The following is an 18,713-nucleotide window of genomic DNA, read 5'->3' as shown; positions in this document are numbered from 1 at the left end:
TCTTGAAACAGCTAGAGAAGGACGAAATGGAGCTATAAGATTGTTGGTCACAGTGCTATGACAACGCTGCAGTGATGGCTGGACACAGAAATGGTGTTCATCAAAGAATAAGTGAGAAAAACAACCTGGCAGTGTTTGTGAATTGCGACAATCATTCACTCAATTTGATGGGTGTAAATGCAGCCAAGCAGGATACAATGATAGTCACGTTTGTTGGAACCATCAAAGCTCTCTACGTGTTTTTGTGTCATTCAACACAGCGCTGGGAAAAAACTCAAAAACGCCGTGCCTGTGGTTGTTAAGTCGGAGTCTGAAACCAGGTGGAGTGCAAGGACAGAAGCAGTGAAGCCCATCAACAAGTACCTTGAGGAGATACTTCAAGTTCTCCATGACATGATAGACAATGAAAACGAGACCAATGAAACAAGAAGTGATGCAAGGTAGCTGTACAACCGCATGTTGAGTTATGATTTTCTGATTTTGCTAGGATTTTGGAACAAAGTACTCATTCACATTGACCATATTCAAAAGAGGCTGCAGGATCCTAGCATGTACTTCCACGATGCTGCCCTGGATTTGAAAGCCCTCCAAGATCATTTTTATGATGAAAGAGAAGTGTTGGTCAGTGAGTCACTTGAAGAAGGAGTTGGTCTCTGTCAAGAATGAAATATTGAAGTTGAAAGACGACAGAGACAAAAGAAATGAATGGCTGATGAGAACTCGAGAGACGCTGGGTTAACAGCTAAGGAGGAAGTAGAAAGAGTCATGAAGGGAACACTTGACTGTCTTCACAGGAAAACGGCCGAAAGGTTCTCTCATTTGTAAGACACTGGCACCAAGTTTGGGTTCCTTCTCGATGTTGAGGGATTGTGCTACGGGTTAAAGAAGAAGTGTGAAAATTTAGGCGAATTGTTGGACAGCAGCTATATGAAGAAATTCTGGATTGCAGAATGTTGCTATCAAAGTGGGTCAACAGAAAATATCAAGACCGGAAGAGCTTCTTGATATTTATTGTTCAGTATGTAGATGAGAGCGTCTTCCCCAATCTTCGCATTGCAATTCAGACAATGCTAACCATCGCAGATTCCATCGCCAGCTGTCAGAAATCATTCAGCAAGTTTAAACTAATATTTGAGAGCCTCCATGGGTCAAGGCAGACTCTGTGATCTTGCTCTGCTGAGTGTAGAAAGAGAAGAAACTGTAAAACCTGACTTTGATCACATCACAGATCAATTTGCATCAGTGAAAGCAAGAAAGGTGAAGTTATAATTTTCATGTATTTGTTAATTAAAAGATTAATGAGTTTGACTTGTATTTTTGAGCTGATATTGTGGTAAAGTTATTTAAAAGATGGATTTCAGAGGTTTGGATGGGGCGCAATTTCAGTGCTTGCCATAGGCACTATTTTCTGTAGATACGCCCCGATATCTGATAGCTAAGACACATCTATGGTCGACCCTGACTAGCAGAAGCCTCAAATTACAATAAGAATCATATTTTTAAAAATTAAATTAAGTAAATAGTGCAAAAAGAGAGAGCAAAGCAAAGAAAAAATAGTGAGGTGGTATACCGTCTATTCAGAATTCTGTTGTCAGAAGGGAAGATGCTGTTCCTGAAAAGTTGAGCTGGTGTCTTGGATGGGTGTTACTTCACCACTAATAATACAAAAATAATACTCAACCTCTAGTTTATTAAAGGTAATCAATAAACATGGCCTTTGCAAGTAATCAGTCATTCCCAAAGTATTTTAATAACTGACCAAATGAGACAGGTAGAATAAATTTCCATTCTTTCTATTTCCAATTTACATTTTACATGCAATTTGAAGGCACTTATTCAGAATTCAAGCCCAAAGTGGAAGATGATAAGCAATTATTTGTTACATTTTGTTCTGCCCAGCCTTGAGAATTACTAGCACTTGTTTTCAACACAATTTATAATCATGACATCATCAAACAGTTAATGGTTCTGTTGATTCAGAAGAATTACATTAGCATGTAGAACTGTTCAATAATCCCAAGTTTTGACAAAGACGCACTCTGGTACCTAATAAAGTGGCCAGTGTATTTATGCTCAAGGCCCTCTGCTGCTGAAGCACATTCAAGTTTCAATGTGCTGTGCATTCAGAGATGCTCTTCTGCACACCAGTGTTGTAATGTGTGGTTACTTGAGTTACTGTCACCTTCCTGTCTGGCCAGTCTCTGACCTCTCTCATTAACAAGACATTTTCACCCACAGAACAGCTGCTGACTGGATTTTTTCTTTTGTTTTCTCATCATTGTCTGTAAACTCGAGGGTCTGCTGAGTAGAAATATCCCAGGAGATCAGCAGTTTCTGAGGTACTCAAACCACCCCATCTGGCACCAACAATCATTCCAAGGTGAAAGTCACTTAGATCACATTTCTTTCCCATTCTGATGTTTGTTCTGAACAACAAGTGAACATCTTGAACATTTTTCAATGCTTTTATGTATCGATTTGCTGCATGGGATTGGCCGATTGATTAGAGATTTGCATTAACGAGCAGATGTATAGTGGTCCTGGCTGCATTTTTCAAAGATAATTTAGACAGTTAACTGTCTACTGATTTAATGTAGGACGGCGCATTGATCACTCCTTAGTTGATGTCAATCTTTTAATAAAAATATTATAAGTGAAACCCCTTTTTACTGGGCGCCTCTGGGGATGTGACTCATTAGCTCCTCATTAACAGCCACCAGACTCAGCAGTGAGAAGAACATCTATCTCAGTCTCTGTATGTCTAGGGTAGATATGAACTGGGCCTTACCGAATCCATGAGGTCAGGTTGTCTTACCCACCTGAACCCCGATTTGTGTGAATGCTGTATGACTTACCGCTCCCATGCACTCGCCCGTTGGCAAGAAATAACAGACCGTACACTGCATACAATTATAATGAAAGTATATTTAAGAATGTCAACTTAACCAAACAGTTATTAAAGAAAAGAAAGAAAAACAAACAAAAGGACCAATCGAATGTGTTAAGTGTGCACATAAGTTGGAGCTCATCTTGAAGTTGTCATTACTCACACGCTGGACCCATGCTCTGTGTGGAATCACTCACCACCTTCCGAATGTCGCTTGGAATCCACCCTGAAGAAACGGGCTGCCCGATGGGCGTGTTGGTCCTTCCTCCTTGCAGCCATTCATCTGCTCTGTGCACCTTGTTCAACAGGGACAGCATCCTCAGCCATCTTCCCTCCTGTCTCCTCCCAGCTCCCGCCAAAAAAGACCCCGACCACACCAGTGCCCGTCACAAAAACCACTCTGCCCAGTGTTCTCTAGAAATTTCTCCCAATTCCACCATCCTGAATGGCTGACACCACATTCCAAAGTTGAACAGCAAAGCCTCTCATCTCAGCTCAAACCCAAACAGGCTGAAAGCAGATCAGATTGGTCTTACAGAACTGCTAAAATGAAATAGCTACAACAAAGCAGTAAAGATCTTAACCAGGGTATTACATAAGCTATTGAGCTACGTTCAATTAGCCCTCAATCTATCAGGAGTACTTGATGCACTATCAATAACTCTCGGAGACGTGAGTCGAGATAGGCTTTTATTAGCTGGAAGAAAGCACCGTCAGCAGCAAGAGCCCACCATACGACATCATGGAGACTGAGGGAGGAGCAGTGCCTCCAATCGCCTTTATACAGGGGTCTGTGGGAGGAGCCACAGGAGCAGTCAGCAGGTGGCCGTGTCCAGACAGGTATATGTAGTTCACCATAGTACTAATAGAACAGAGAGAGAAACTTAGAGAGAAACTTGTTATCGATCTGGCCATTACTTTTTGATATGCAATGGAGATTAAAGTTTAAAGTAAATTTATTAGTAAGGTACATATATGTCACCATATACAACTCTGAGATTTGTTTTATTGAAGGCATACACAATAAATCCATCATAGAATAATAACCATAATAGAATCAATGAAAAATCCACCAAGTGAGCATTTAACCAATGTGCAAAAGACAGCAAACTGTGAAAATACAAAAAGAAAAGAAGAAATAATAATGAATAACTAAGCAATAATTATTGAGAACATGAGATGAGCAGTCCATGAAAGTGAGTCCATTTGTGGGAACATTATAGGGAGGTTGGATGGTTGATCCTTTTGGTTCAGGAGACTGATATTTAAGGGGCAGTAACAGTTCCTGAACCTGGTGGTGTGAGTCCTGAGGCTCCTGTACCTTCTTCCTGATGGCAGCAGTGAGAAGGGAGCATGTCCTTTGTGGTAGGGGGTTTCCTGATGATGGTTTCTGCTTTCCTACAATGTGTAGATGTTCTCAGTGGTGGGGAAGGCTTTACCTGAGATGCATTAGGCCGTATCCATTACTTTTTGTGGGATCTTCTGTTGAAGGGCATTTGTATTTCCATGCCAGGCTGTGATGTAACCATTCAATTAGCCACAACAATTCTCCACAACACACCTATAGAAGTTTGCCGAAGTTCTAGATATAATGCTGTATCTTGGCAAACTCTAAGAAAGTAAGTGCACTGCTGTGTTTTTCTCGTAATTACATTTTCATGGGCCCAGGATAGGTCATCTGAAACGATAACACCGAGGAATTTAAAGTAGCTGACCATCTCCACCTCTGATCCTCCAAAGAGAGTGGCACATGGACATCAGGTTTCTTTCTCCTGAAGTCAATAAACAGCTTCTTGCTCTTGTTGGCATTGAGTAGAAGGTTGTTATTGTGGTACCACTCAGTCAGATTTTCAATCTCCTGTACATATGCTGATTTTTCAGTACCTTTGGAAATATGTTCTTAAATATCCGTAGAAAATGATGGTTGGGAATATCTAATGAGGCAACTCCCACTAGATGCTTGGTGATTAAGCTGTTGATTTCATCTTTATCTTGTGACCATTATTGTTCTTTTTTTAAATAATTTTTTTAATTGAATTTTCAAATAGTTACAAAAGGAAAAAAAAATATCAACCCTTCCCCCCTCCCCTTAACCCCTCCCCCCTAAGATATCCCTATAGAAAAAAAAGAGAAGAAAAAAGAAAGAAAGAAAGAATGCCTGAATATCGAAAGATCCCTACATGCTCCGTGGAGCTCATGATAACTTTAGTATATATATTTATTTATTTCCCCAAATAACCAATAATTTTATCTTTGGAGCACCTATATATTTAATCCTATCTTTTGTAAATAAGGGCGCCAAATTTTCAGAAATATTTCATATTTACCTCTGAAATTATAAGTAATTTTTTCAAGTGGAATGCAGCTGAAAATTTCATTCTTCCAACGATCTATACTTAAGTATGAATCCGATTTCCAACTAACTGCAATAGCCTTTTTGTCCAATAGCCAATGCAATTTTTATGAATTCTTTCTGATATTTATTCAGTTTGGATGTTGGTTTTATCCCTTCAATATCGCCTAGTAAAAATAATGCTGGATTATGTGGAAGTTGTGTTCCAATAATTTGTTCCAATAAAACTCTTAAATTTGTCCAAAAAGGTTGAATTTTAAAACAAGACCAAGTGGAGTGTAAAAAAGTACCAATTTCTTGATTACATCGGAAACATTGATCAGATAAATTTGGGTTTAATTTATTTATTTTTTGTGGTGTAATATATAAATGATGTAAAAAATTATATTGCACTAATCTTAACCGGACATTTGTTGTATTTGTCATACTGTCAAGACTTAGTCTTGACCAACTTGTTTCTTCAAATACAAAATATCAAACCACACTCTTTTTTGTTATTTCCAATTAAGGGCTTATTTAAGAGATAAATTGGGTGAAACAATGTTATTGCTGAAACCTAATGAAATAGAAACTTTAATTCAAAAAGGAAAAATTAAAAAAATATATTTCTTGTATGTATAGATTGATTCAAAAACAGGCAATTAAACAAGGAATTCATAAGTCAAGACAAAAATGGGAAAGTGATTTGAATATTAAAATTGAAGAACCATGATTGTTCTTGGCAAATTATTCTACAGAAGTGGTTTGCCATTGTCTTCTTAAGTTGAATAAGTTAGGTCTTTATTCTTTGGAGCATAGGAGGTTGAGGGGGGACTTGATAGCGGTATTTAAAATTATGAAGGAGATAAATAGTGTTGATGTGGATAGGCTTTTTCCATTGAGAGTAGGGGAGATTCAAACAAGAGGACATGAGTTGAGACTTAGGGGGCAAAAGTTTAGGGGGAAAATATGAGGGGGAATTTCTTTGTTCAGAGAGTAGTAGCTGTGTGGAATGAGCTTCCAGTAGAAGTGATAGAGGCAGGTTCAATTTTGTTATTTAAAAACAAAATGGATAGGTATATGGACAGGAAAGAATGGAGGGTTATGGGCTGAGTGCAGGTAGGTGGGACTAAGTGAGAGTAAGCATTCAGCATGGACTAGAAGGGCCGAGATGGCCTGTTTTTGTGCGGTAGTTGTTATATGGTTATATGGGCAAGGTCTTTACAAAATGGGTGACTCTAGCCATTATCAATATTCTTCAGAGATTGTCTGCCTGGTGTCAGCAGTCACATAACCAGGACTTGTGATGTGCACCGGCTGCTCATACGTCCATCCACCACCTGCTCCCAAGGCTTCACGTGACCCTGATCGGGGGGCTAAGCAGGTGCTACACCTTGCCCAAGGGTGAACTGCAGGATGGCGGAGCGAAGATTGGTTCACACCTCCTTTGGTAGAGACATATCTCCACTCCACCCTATTACACTGCAGTTGACTTAAATTATCTAAATCCTGAGACTATTTTAGCTTCCAAATGCTAAACAACTAAACTTTCTTGATTTTCCAAGAGTTGCACTTTTCTTTGATAATTCCCCTATAATATAAAATGGGGAAGGATTGTCTCAGAATAGAAGCATGGAACAATGTATAACACAGCCTAGATTTTAAGCTCATGAGGATGAACTGTAGCAAACAAATCCATGTGAAGATCGTTAAGAGGCTAATTGCTGGCACCAGTGTATTCCATCTGTAAATGGGAGTCTATCTGACAGTTTCCAACTCCTCTCCAAGGTCAGATGAAACCAATAGGAAATAATACCCTCTTTATTAAAGTTGCTGCTTGGGTCTCATGACAGCCCCATGCTTGAGATTATTTACATGTGACTGAAGCTGATGTTTTGTGCATTTCAGTGTTAAATCATCAGAAGTGCCTCTTTTAAACTCAGACAACACACAGAGACTTTGCCAAATTGTGAAGAAGACCTGACCACATTTTGATGATGTAGTGAGAAGTATTTCTAATGACCTTTTCTCTCTTGAACAACACCAACAAACAACACAGTACATCTAGTTTTCTATTTGTGAAAATGCTCTGGATAATAGAGTCACAGAAGTGTTATTGAGAACACAGTAAAGAAATAGCTCCTTTGGCCCATCTAGCCCATGCCAACTATTGCCTTAAATCTGCTTGATAGATTCCTGTGTCTATTTATATGAACACAAATGATTGGATCTCAAGTACATTGGATTGTAAGAAGATTCTATGCAAATCCATATTTCATATAATTGTCTTTATTACTACTTCATTGTTAAAAGGAAACATTATCATTATCTATCAGCTTTTATTTAAGCTAATGAGATACAAGAATTGATTTTCCCAGAAGAGAAATCAATCCTTTATGTAAACTGATCCTTAAAGCAAATTGGACTAATATAAAACAGAACGTGTATTTGTGAATTTGCTTTCTAAAGTTTTTGTGGTTGCAATTTTTGTATGCATGAGTCTCAAACCACTTTAAGCACTTATATGATTTTGCACCCCAATCACTGGTAGACTTTATAAGAGTACCCTTATAAATAATCAGCAGGTCAGGCAGCATCTGTTCTGATGAAGGTCTGTTGACTGAATTGTTAATTCTGTTTCTCTGTCTACAGTCTGACTTTCTGATTCTATCCAAAATTTCCTGTAAGGTATTTTTTCACCCTTAGTACAAACGAGAATATCAGCAGATGCTGGAAATCCAAGCAACACACACAAAAAGCTAGAGGAACTCAGCAGGCCTGGCAGTATCTAGCAAAATACAATGATGCAGGAAGTCAGCAGCAAACACAATGGTACAGGAACATGGCAACACACCAAAATGGTGCAGGAAACCCTTTGACTGTACATTTCTCCATAAGTGCTGCCAAGCCTTCTGAGGTCCTCCAGAATTTTGAGTGTTTTGCTTTTTCACTCTTGTTTTATTTTTCGATTTTTGATACTGTATCATTCCTTTGACTAGAACCACATTCAACAGTATATTGGTGATTTCATGCCTAAAGATTCAGGAACAGCTTGTTCCCCTTTGCCATGAGATGCCTGAATCTCTAAACACGTCCTCATTACTTGTTTTTCTCTTTTTGCATTTCTTATTTAAGTTAATTTATATATATATATATATATATATATATAGCCACAAGGCAGCGGAGGTTTGAAATCAGTTTTCCCTCTCTTAGATGGACAGCCTTCCCAGGCTGACAAGCTCCATCTACCCGAAGCACTGGTTTTAAAGGTGCCAGGACCTGCCTTCATCCCTTCTCCTGGCAGTAGAAACAGTTCCATTGGGCTTAGAGGCTGAACCACACGAGAAGGCCGGGAGTTGGTCTCGATTGTCAGAGGCTATTTAAGTTGTGAGGAGCACTTTTAGGTAGTGGGAGCTTGTCCCCACTACCACTCCTCGTCTTGACAACCTTAGGAACCAATGAATAAAGGCTTTGGGAGTAGGACCAGGTCAGTGGGACTAAGTTAATAGTTCAGCACGGACTAGGTGGGGCAAAGGATCTGTTTCTACATCGTAATGTTCTATGACTCTATGACTAAATCCAGCACCTCCCCTCTATCGATCCTGTCCGTACTTCTCACTAACTGGAGCAGCCAACATAATCAAAGACCCCTTCATTCTCTCATTGGCGGCAGATGATACAAATACTTGAGAACAATGACAGATTTTAACCTGCTATTACACGGATCCTGAAAGGACCACTTGTAGATAAAGATTGTCTCTTATTCCGTCAGTCTTCCTTGTCACGATTCTTGCACATTGTCTGCACTTTCGCAGTAACTGTGAGACTATATTCCGCTTTCTGTTATTGGGTTTCCTCTTGTTCTACTTTGATCTACTTATATTTGGAGTAATCTGACTGGGTAAATTGCAAATCAAAGCTATTCACTACCCTCCTGACGAAGGGTCTCAGCCCGAAACGTCGCCTGCACTTCTTCCTATCGATGCTGCCTGGCCTGCTGTGTTTCACCAGCATTTTGTGTGTGTTGCTATTCACTACATCTTAGTTTGCTTACTTGTCATGCACCATGTTGTATGATGTGGGAGATCATGGTCTATCCATGACTATGATTGTTCGTGACAGTTTTTTCTGCAGAAGTGGTTTGCCATTACCTTTTTCTGGGCAGTGTCTTTACAAGATGAGTGACCCCAACCATTATCAATACTCTTCAGAGATTGTCTGCTTGGTGTCAGTGATCACATAATCAGGAACTGTGATGTGCACCAACTGCTCATATGACCATCCGCCACCAGCTCCCGTGGCTTCACATTACTTTGATCATGGGAACAAGCAGGTGCTGCACCTTGCCTAAGGGTGACCTGCAGACTAGCAGAGGGAAGGAGCGTCTTACACATCCTTTGGTAGAGACATATCTCCACCCCCACCACCCAGTACCCCTCAGTGCATGTGATAATAGGAATAAACCAATTACCATTTGCCAGTTAACATTTTGTTTTTAATTTTAGATTTCCAACATTTGCTGTTCTTTTCTAATTTTCATTTACAAACCCCATTTCCAGAAAAGTTGGGATATTTTCCAAAATACAATAAAAACAAAATCTGTGATATGTTAATTCACGTGAACCTTTATTTAACTGACAAAAGTACAAAGAAATGATTTTCAATAGTTTTACTGACCAACTTAATTGTATTTTGTAGATATACACAAATTTAGAATTTGATGGCTGCAACACGCTCAACAAAAGTTGGGACAGAGTTAAAATTAGATTGAAAAGTGCACAAAATATTCAAGTAACACCAGTTTGGAAGACTCCACATTAAGCAGGCTAGTTGGTAGCATGACTGGGTATAAAAGTAGCGTCCATCAAAGGCTCAGTCTTTGCAAGTAAGGATGGGTCGTGGCTCACCCCTTTGTGCCAAAATTCGTGAGAGAATTGTTAGTCAGTTCAAAAGGAACATTTCCCAATGCAAGATTGCAGAGAATTTAGGTCTTTCAACATCTATAGTACATAATATTGTGAAAAGATTCAGAGAATTCAGAGAAATCTCAGTTCATAAAAGGCAAGGTCGGAAACCATTGTTGAATGCACGTGATCTTTGAGCCCTCAGGCGGCACTGCCTAAGAAGCCATCATGCTACTGTGACAATTATAGCCATCTGGGCTCGGAAGTACTTTGGAAAACCATTGTCACTTAACACAGTCCGTCGCTGCATCCAGAAATGCAACTTGAAACTGTACTACGCAAGGAGGAAGCCATACATCAACTCTATGCAGAAACGCCGGTGAGTTCTCTGGGCCCGAGTTCATCTCAGATGGACTGAAAGACTGTGGAACTGTGTGCTGTGGTCAGATGAGTCCACATTTCAGCTAGTTTTTGAAGAAAACAGGCGCCGAGTTCTCCGTGCCAAAGATGAAAACAACCATCCTGATTGTTATCAGCGAAAGGTGCAAAAGCCAGCATCTGTGATGGTATGGGGGTGCATCAGAGCCCACGGCATGGGTGAGTTGCATGTATGTGAAGGTACCATTGACTCTGAGGTGTATATTAGGATTTTAGAGAGACGTATGTTGCCATCAAGGCGACGTCTCTTCCTGGGACATCCATGCTTATTTCAGCAGGACAATGCCAGACCACATTCTGCACGGGCTACAACAGTGTGGCTTTGAAGACACAGAGTGCGTGTGCTTGGCTGGCCTGCTGCCAGTCCAAATCTATCTCCTATTGAAAATGTATGGCGCATCATGAAGAGGAGAATCAGTCAATATGAGACCATGGACTGTTGAGCAGCTGAAGTCTTATATCAAGCAAGAATGGACAAAATTTCCAATTGCAAATCTACTACAATTAGTATCCTCAGTTCCAAAACGATTAAAAAGTGTTATTAAAAGGAAAGGTGAAGTAACCTAATGGTAAACATGCCTCTGTCCCAACTTTTGTTGAGTGTGTTGCAGCCATCAAATTCTAAATTTGTGTATATTTACAAAGTACAATTAAGTTGGTCAGTTAAACTATTGAAAGTCTTTTCTTTGTACTTTTTTCAGTTAAATAAAGGTTCACGTGAATTAACATATCACAGATTTTTGTTTTATTGCATTTTGGAAAATATCCCAACTTTTCTGGAAATGGGGTTTGTAGAGCAGAGCTATTTGAAGTCACAATTGGCAGAGGTAATATAAAAGTGGAAGAGTTGCCATTCAGTTTTCAAAGAACTGTAGTGCCAGGGATATTTATTCAACAGGATAAGACACTCAAAATCCTTCAACTTTGAATAAACTTTGCAGAAATTTCATAAGTTCCACAGACTCTAAAGCAAAATCAATTAAAACTCAATTGGAAACTTTAGGAAGATGACTGAATTACATCAGAATTATGAAAACATAAGCTTTCCCTCCTCTCAACAATACATCTACAATGTATAGGAGCATTACATCCACACCACTGGGTTCAGGAATAATTATTACCCTACAACAATAAGGTTCCTGAACCGACATGGATAATTTCACTCAACCCAGCACTGAACTAATTTATGCATACATTATATTTAAATTAAATATATAATTATATAACATACTGTATATAGAACATAGAAGAGTACAGCACAGGAAAAGGCCCTTTGGACTATGATGTTGTGCTGAACCAGGTAAAAAGTAAATCAAAAATCCCCAAAATCTAATTTATATAATGTCCATATCCCTCCATCTTCCTCATATTCATGTGTCTATCTAATAATCTCTTAAAAGCTTCCAATGTATTTGCCTCTACCACCGTACCAGGCACCCGCCACTCTCTGAAATAAACACTTATTCCTCACCTTCCACGTAAGCCCTCTGGTTTTAGATATTTCTACCCTGGAAAGCAGATGCTCCCTGTCCACTCTATGTCTCTCGTAATCTTCCAGACCTCTATCAGATCACCACCCAGACTCTGATGCTCCAGAGAAAACGACTGAAGTTTATCAGCCCCTCGTGATAGCCCATGCCCTCTAAAGCAGGTAACATCCTAATAATCCTCTTCTGCACCCTCTCCAAAGCCTCAACTTTCTTCCCACACTGGGGCAACCAGATCTGTACTTCTTTATTTTCCTGTATTGTCCGCAGGAAATGTTTCTATATTTCTTTCTATGTTTCTATGTAAAATGAATCTCAGGGTGGTATATGGTGACATATATGTACTTTGATAATAAATTTACTTTGACTTTGACTGCAATGTGTTCAGCATTCAAATCATCCATCAAATACCATAGTTATATTTTCAATTTTATATTGCTACCAAGCGGAACCACTGCACTTCAACACAAGGGTGGGTGTACAAATACATTGTAAGTGATACTTCTGCAGATGTTATGCTTTTCTCTGTAACTCAGCATCAGTGACCAATTACAACATCCTGATGTTAGAACAAAGTGCAATGGGGTCAACTAACAGCAAGAAGGTTTTTTTGTATGTATAATAAGAAACAGAACCTGTCATTTCTCAGAGCAACTGCACCTGTGAATATTACTTATTTTAAAAGCTGATGAAAGCGAGTGATCTCAATTTGGAGGATATTATCTCAAGACTCCCTTTCAACACAGCCAAGCAGTATAACAGTAATTGGGGGAGTATAGAGACTAGGGTTTTTGAATGAGATGGAACTCCCTTATCAACATCGTTTATTCAGAAGTGCTGTCCCTCTGCATTACACTCTCATGAATCATCTTCGTAAATGAGCACCAACACTGGCAGTTTTCCCACTCTGTCATCCTATATATGGTTTCCAGCTCTCACCAGAACAGCTACTATCATGGCATGGGCCAGCTTTCAACCTGTTTCTGGCAATGGAAGCTGGGGCACTTTTCATAACAATGTTATTATTTCACCAAGGGTATCAAGTTGAAATCTATCCCAAACGATCCTAACATATTTCAACAGGCCTCCTGCTTTAAATGGAGAACCCAGATCCAACTTGATTAAATCAATGGCAATAACCTGCATTCAACTCCAAATGAGATGGGCATCCTTACCCTGGCAGCTAGCTCAGGTCCAGTTACACCACTGACTTATCATGACATCATGGCAGCAGTTCCACAGTCTCTTCAATCACCACAGAGTATGAAAGAAATTGCCTCCAACTTGAGATCTTTAAGATTTTTGTGCTATATTTTAAAACCATGTTTAAATTACATGTGGGACGAGACAACTAGCCAGGCAAGTCATACAGATGGTTCAGCCATGTATGCATACCACTGGAAAGTAGTCCAGAAGATATCAGTGAAGCCATGTTTTGAAGGAGTTTTATTGAAGGACTGCAAACTCAGCCAGCTCCATCACGGGCACAAGCTTCACTAACATCAAGGACCTCTCCGAAAGAGGTCACCTCAGAAAAAGGTGGCATCCAACATTAACTATTCCTCTTACCCAGGACGTTCCCTCTTTTTATTACTACCATCAGAGAGGAGGAACAGGAACCTGAAATCATACATTCAATATTTTACCAACAGCTTCTTCCCTCTCTGCCAGCAGATTTCTGAACAGACAATGAACCAACCCATGAACACGAGCTCACTATTTTCCTCACTTTTTGCACTATTTATTTAATTTATTTTTTAATATATTTCTTATCATTTTTTTATGTATTGCACTGTACTACTGCTACAAAACTAATTTCATGAGATATGTCAATGATCATTTCTGATAGCTCTATTAAGGGCTTTGCGATAAACTACCTTTAGTTCTAAATTAGAAAGCAGAAAATACTGGAAATCAAAAGAAAGGAAAAGGGGCTTGATGTTTGTGATGGCAGACGTATATAACAACCAATTTTAAATTCTGATTTCCACCCTTCTTTTTCATTTTCATCTTTAATTTTTCCTCAGGTCAAAATACAAGAGGGCATCTAAGGTGAGAGGGGAAAGTTCAAAGGAGGTGTGTGGAGCAAAGTGTTTTTTTACACAGAGTGTGATGGGTGCCTAGAATGTGCTGTTGGGAGTGGTGATGGACACAGATATGACAGAGGCTTTTAGGAGGCTGTTAAACTGGCACATGAATATATAGCGAATGGAAGGATATGGACCATGTGTAGACTGAAGGGATTAGATGTCAGTAGACTAATAGTTTGAGCAGAACATTGTGGGCAAAAAGTCTTAATCCTCTGCTCTTTGCTCTATGTCCTGATTTCTAACTTTTGACTTTGGAGAAAGAGGAGTCTGAGGATCTCAGATTTGCCTACTTTTAATCATAGTACATAAAAGTAACAATAAATTCTCATGTTTGGTCTCATCAATAATCATTCATTGTTAAATGACAGGGTAAATTGGGTGGCAGGGTAACATAAAAGTTAGCACGACACTGTTACATCAGAGTTTGTAGTTTGATTGTAATGTCTTCTGTGCGAAAGTTTGGATGTTCTTCCCACGTGTGTGTGGATTTCCTCCGGGTGCTCTGGTTTCTGCCCATGTTCCAAAGACATACTGCTTAGTAGGTGAATTGGTCATTGTAATTAGGCTATGGTTAAATGTATGTGTTGCTTGGTGGTGGAAGGGCCTGTTCTGTGCTGTATCTCTAAATAAATAAAAGGCACATAGTGGTTGATGTTTGACATATTGGTTAGTACGATAAATACTTCCTAATGCCTGTTACAATACAGGCACTTAGGGCAACAATTAAGATCCTCCATCTCTGGTGGTGTTCAGCACCTCCTTCATCATGTCAGTAGCTTGCTCTTGGTTTTCACTAGTGTCAGTCATGCAAGTCCAGGGTGGAGACTCAGATATCATGTCACTCTCAGACGTAGAAGGATTCTTCATTGCTGCTTCTATAACAATTTTGTTTTAGCAGTCAGGATTGTTAGCCCTGACCTATACCCCTGAAACCTGGAGGACCAGTGGACCAATCTTAGCCTGGCCTCTATCCTTTGACCTGTGTTGGCATGGGTGATCCTACCAGCCGCCAAAGCGTAAGACCCTGACTCCAGCTAGCACAGCGTACTGGTTCAGAGAGGCACACAAGCCTCCTTACCACAAAAGGGTTGTGGTCCTCCTGGTCATTGTAAATTTTCCTGTGATTAGGCTGGATTAAATCAGTGGGTTTCTGGGTATTGTGACTCAGTGGGACAGAAGGGCCTGCTCCGTGCTAATATCTCTAAATAAAATTAATTAGCGGATGGAGGAATCTCATACTGAAGCATTAACAGTTTGTCTACTTTTCATGAATTGTGTAAAATTATGAATGATTTTACAACTACTAGCGTGAATCCTATCAGCCAGGTGCTCATTTATGCTTGACTTTTCAATGCTGCCATCTAATTTATAAGAACAGATGTTGTGGATTATGGTGAAACCTGTAATATATTTAAAAACTGTTATTAAAGCCTGAGAATGCTGTTCAACCTTCAGACGTATTGCTGCTGTAAACATCTGTTAAATGATCAGCAATAGGCTTTCTCAGAGCAATGCCTCTGAAGTTTGTAGTTATTCATGGCTGATATACAATGGAGCTATCTCAAGACCTCAAAAGCTGTTTCAGATCCTGCTTGCAGCTGTCATCAGGAAGGAGGTATAGGAGTCTTAGGACCCACACCACCACCAGGTCCAGGAACATCACACTCTTGAACCAGGGGGGATAACTTCACTGACCTTCACTTGCCCCGTCACTGAGCTGATCCCAACCAATGGACTCACTTCCAAGGACTCTATATCTTATGTTCTTCACATCTATTGTTCATTTAATTATTATTTTTTATTTTATTTTGTATTTGCATAATTTGTTGTCTTTTGCACATTGGTTGTTTGTCCATTCTTTTGGGTGCAGTCTATCATTGATTCTATTGTTTCTCGTGGATTTATTGTGTATGCCTGCTGCAAGAATATAACTCAGGGTTGTAAATGATGACATATACATATGTACCTTGATAATAAATTTACTCTGAACTTTGAAACAAAAGAATGGGAGATGTCTATCTATAGCAGAGGGGTTCTTAACATTTTTTTGCCATGGACCCCCTTTGCCAGTCAGGTAAAGCCTACAGATCCTTTCTCTGAATAACGTATATAAAACAAAATAGTCTCTCCATTTGTGTTGGCCTTCTTTTGCTTGGCAATCTGGTAAGCAGCTTTATAGAATTCATCAAGATAATGCTTTTGTGAAATGGCAAATCACAGGTTTAGAAGAGTCCCAACCTTTTTGAATCAAGCTTTCTTTACACGAAGAACACCCGCAACTTTAGATACATTTTTCAGGATGGACAGACATGAGGTGCTATTTCTGCTTTACTGGCTTCATACTTTAATTCGCAACACAAAAACACTAACTTTTGTGTCCTGTCATGTACATTAATGCAAGCGAAACCATATGATGCATAGTTTTCATCATGCTTCCCTTTCTTCCACATTTCAACTTAAATCATGTCTGCAAAAATAAAAAAATAAATAAAGCTAAAATAAAATATTTGATTCAATTTGACATTTTTTTGAAACTCAATCTCTTTGTATGGTAATTTGTTTGATAAATATGCAAAAAAGTAAGTATCCTTTATGTTAATTATGTGAAGTGCATGATATTGAAGGCATTTGTATGTCAAGTAAGTAAGGCAGGTTTTACAATTTATCCAAAGCTTAACAATTTTAATGGCTTTTAGATACTCGGATAGACACAACAGTAGCTCAGATGTCACGTCTTTTCAAGAATTCGGCTATTGTTGCGCATGTAATCGTGTGGGATTAGAAAGTCCCGCGACCTTATGGAGAGTTAAGAAATCTCATTTGCACTGTCCAGTTTTGCCAAAGCTTAACAAAACAATAAAAATGATTCACCTCCTTCTACGCAATGATCAACGAGGAATTGTAGACAGGAGATAATGGAGAATGTGAGAGCATGTGACTTCATTGTTTGGTGGCTGAATGACTACTAGGCACAGGGCTGCCCAATAGTTGACCAGCTATGTTGTATCAACATCTGCAGAAAGGAAGACTGGGATCACATTCGATCTAGTGGTGGGTCTAATAACTACCATAATTTTGAAGTAGTGCCAAGCATGCCGTAAACAATATTTTGAGATATTTGTAACAACTGTAATGTGATATGAAAATATCTCTGACTTATTTTTGTGATAAAATCACAGGTATTGCTAATACTGCTGTGGTTTGTTGCCAACATTCATAATTGAAGGAAATGGCTGCAGACCAGATTTCCACTCACCTGAACATGGACGTTGCTGTGCTGATGGATTCTTCACACAGTCTAATAAACAGATAAATCTGCAGATGCTGGATCCTGAAGCAAAAGCAGAAATGCTGGATGAACTCAACCAGTCAAGCAACATCTGTGAAAAGAGAAACCAGTCAATGCTTCAGGTTGAAGACCTTGTATGTCATTGTGGTGAACTACATATACCTGTCTGGACACGCCCCCCCCCCCCCCCCCGCTGACTTCTCCTGTGGGTCCTCCCACGGACCCCGGTATAAAGATGACTGGGGACTCTGCCCCAGTCTCAGTCTCCAGGATGTAGTGTGGTGGTCAATTGCTGCTTGTTCTTTCTTCCAGCCAATAAAAGCCAATATCTCGCCTCACGTCTCGGAGGGTTATTGATGGTGCATCAGTCTTCCAGTCCCACATCTTCTTACTCTGGTTTCTTCCCCCTTCCTTTACAGCCCTGAGGGTGGGTCTTGTCCTGAAACATTGGCTGTTTATTCATTTTTATATATACTGCCTGGCTTATTGAGTCCTTTCAGCATCTTGTGTGGGTTACTGAAGATCTGCTCTGCAGAACATTCTTCAAGGTGAAGGAGATTAGGTACCTCTCCAGATTGTTAATGGTACAGAAAGCACCAAAATTATTTGCTTGCATTATTTTTAAATTAACAAAACCTTTATGACTAGTCTTATCACAATCACCTTTCAATAACCTCAACAAACTACGTACATTAACAAACCATGCAGCTAACAAGTTCATCAGTTGTGTGTCTTAACTCAAAGAGAAAGAAACTCAGAGGTGCTCGATGGGAAATTTCTTATTGCTGACTGTTTTATAATCTTGCAGTCTGAAATCTGTTTTTTTTAGTTGGCTTTGATTGGTTGTGAGCAATGCAAATATGTTCCATTTCATTGAGTGCAACCTGGGGCAGTCAATACTTCAATATTGCTTGGTTTTCTGGAGCAGCTAGCCTCACTGGCAGATAATCCATTAAAATGGGTCAATGTAGTCTGAGAACTGAAGGTTGCGACCTTGCCTCTGGCCCATCCGCTTTCTAAAGTGTCAGGTCACCCAAATGGACTGGAAATCCCCCTATGGTTAGTCATTTTGTGAGTTCATGCAGATTTACTGGGTGGATTTTAAATACCTGAACTGACATTTGAGATCAATCTCACCACCAGAATGAAGGAAATGTTTCTGGCAGTTGTTTGGTGTGACTGAATAGGAGGCTGTATCTTCAAGGTTCAAGGCTCAAGATTTTCCAGTACACAAGTGGAAAGGAGAATGAAATATTGTTAATCTGTATCTGATGCAGCACAAAAAA

General features: G+C 39.5%; 1 long non-coding RNA gene across 1 annotated transcript; it reads right to left on the bottom strand.

Moving 5' to 3' along the window:
- Nucleotides 1-3,589: 3,589 nt before the first annotated feature.
- Nucleotides 3,590-18,208, bottom strand: LOC132405801 (uncharacterized). The gene is made up of 3 exons (XR_009515974.1): nt 18,119-18,208; nt 17,395-17,518; nt 3,590-3,749 (listed from the first exon to the last, which is right to left on the bottom strand). It is a non-coding gene; the product is annotated as an uncharacterized LOC132405801 (long non-coding RNA).
- Nucleotides 18,209-18,713: the final 505 nt, after the last annotated feature.

This window comes from Hypanus sabinus, chromosome 2 (assembly GCF_030144855.1).
Source record: "Hypanus sabinus isolate sHypSab1 chromosome 2, sHypSab1.hap1, whole genome shotgun sequence".
Lineage (NCBI taxonomy): Eukaryota > Metazoa > Chordata > Chondrichthyes > Myliobatiformes > Dasyatidae > Hypanus > Hypanus sabinus.
This window is presented reverse-complemented; position numbering and strand designations above follow the sequence as displayed.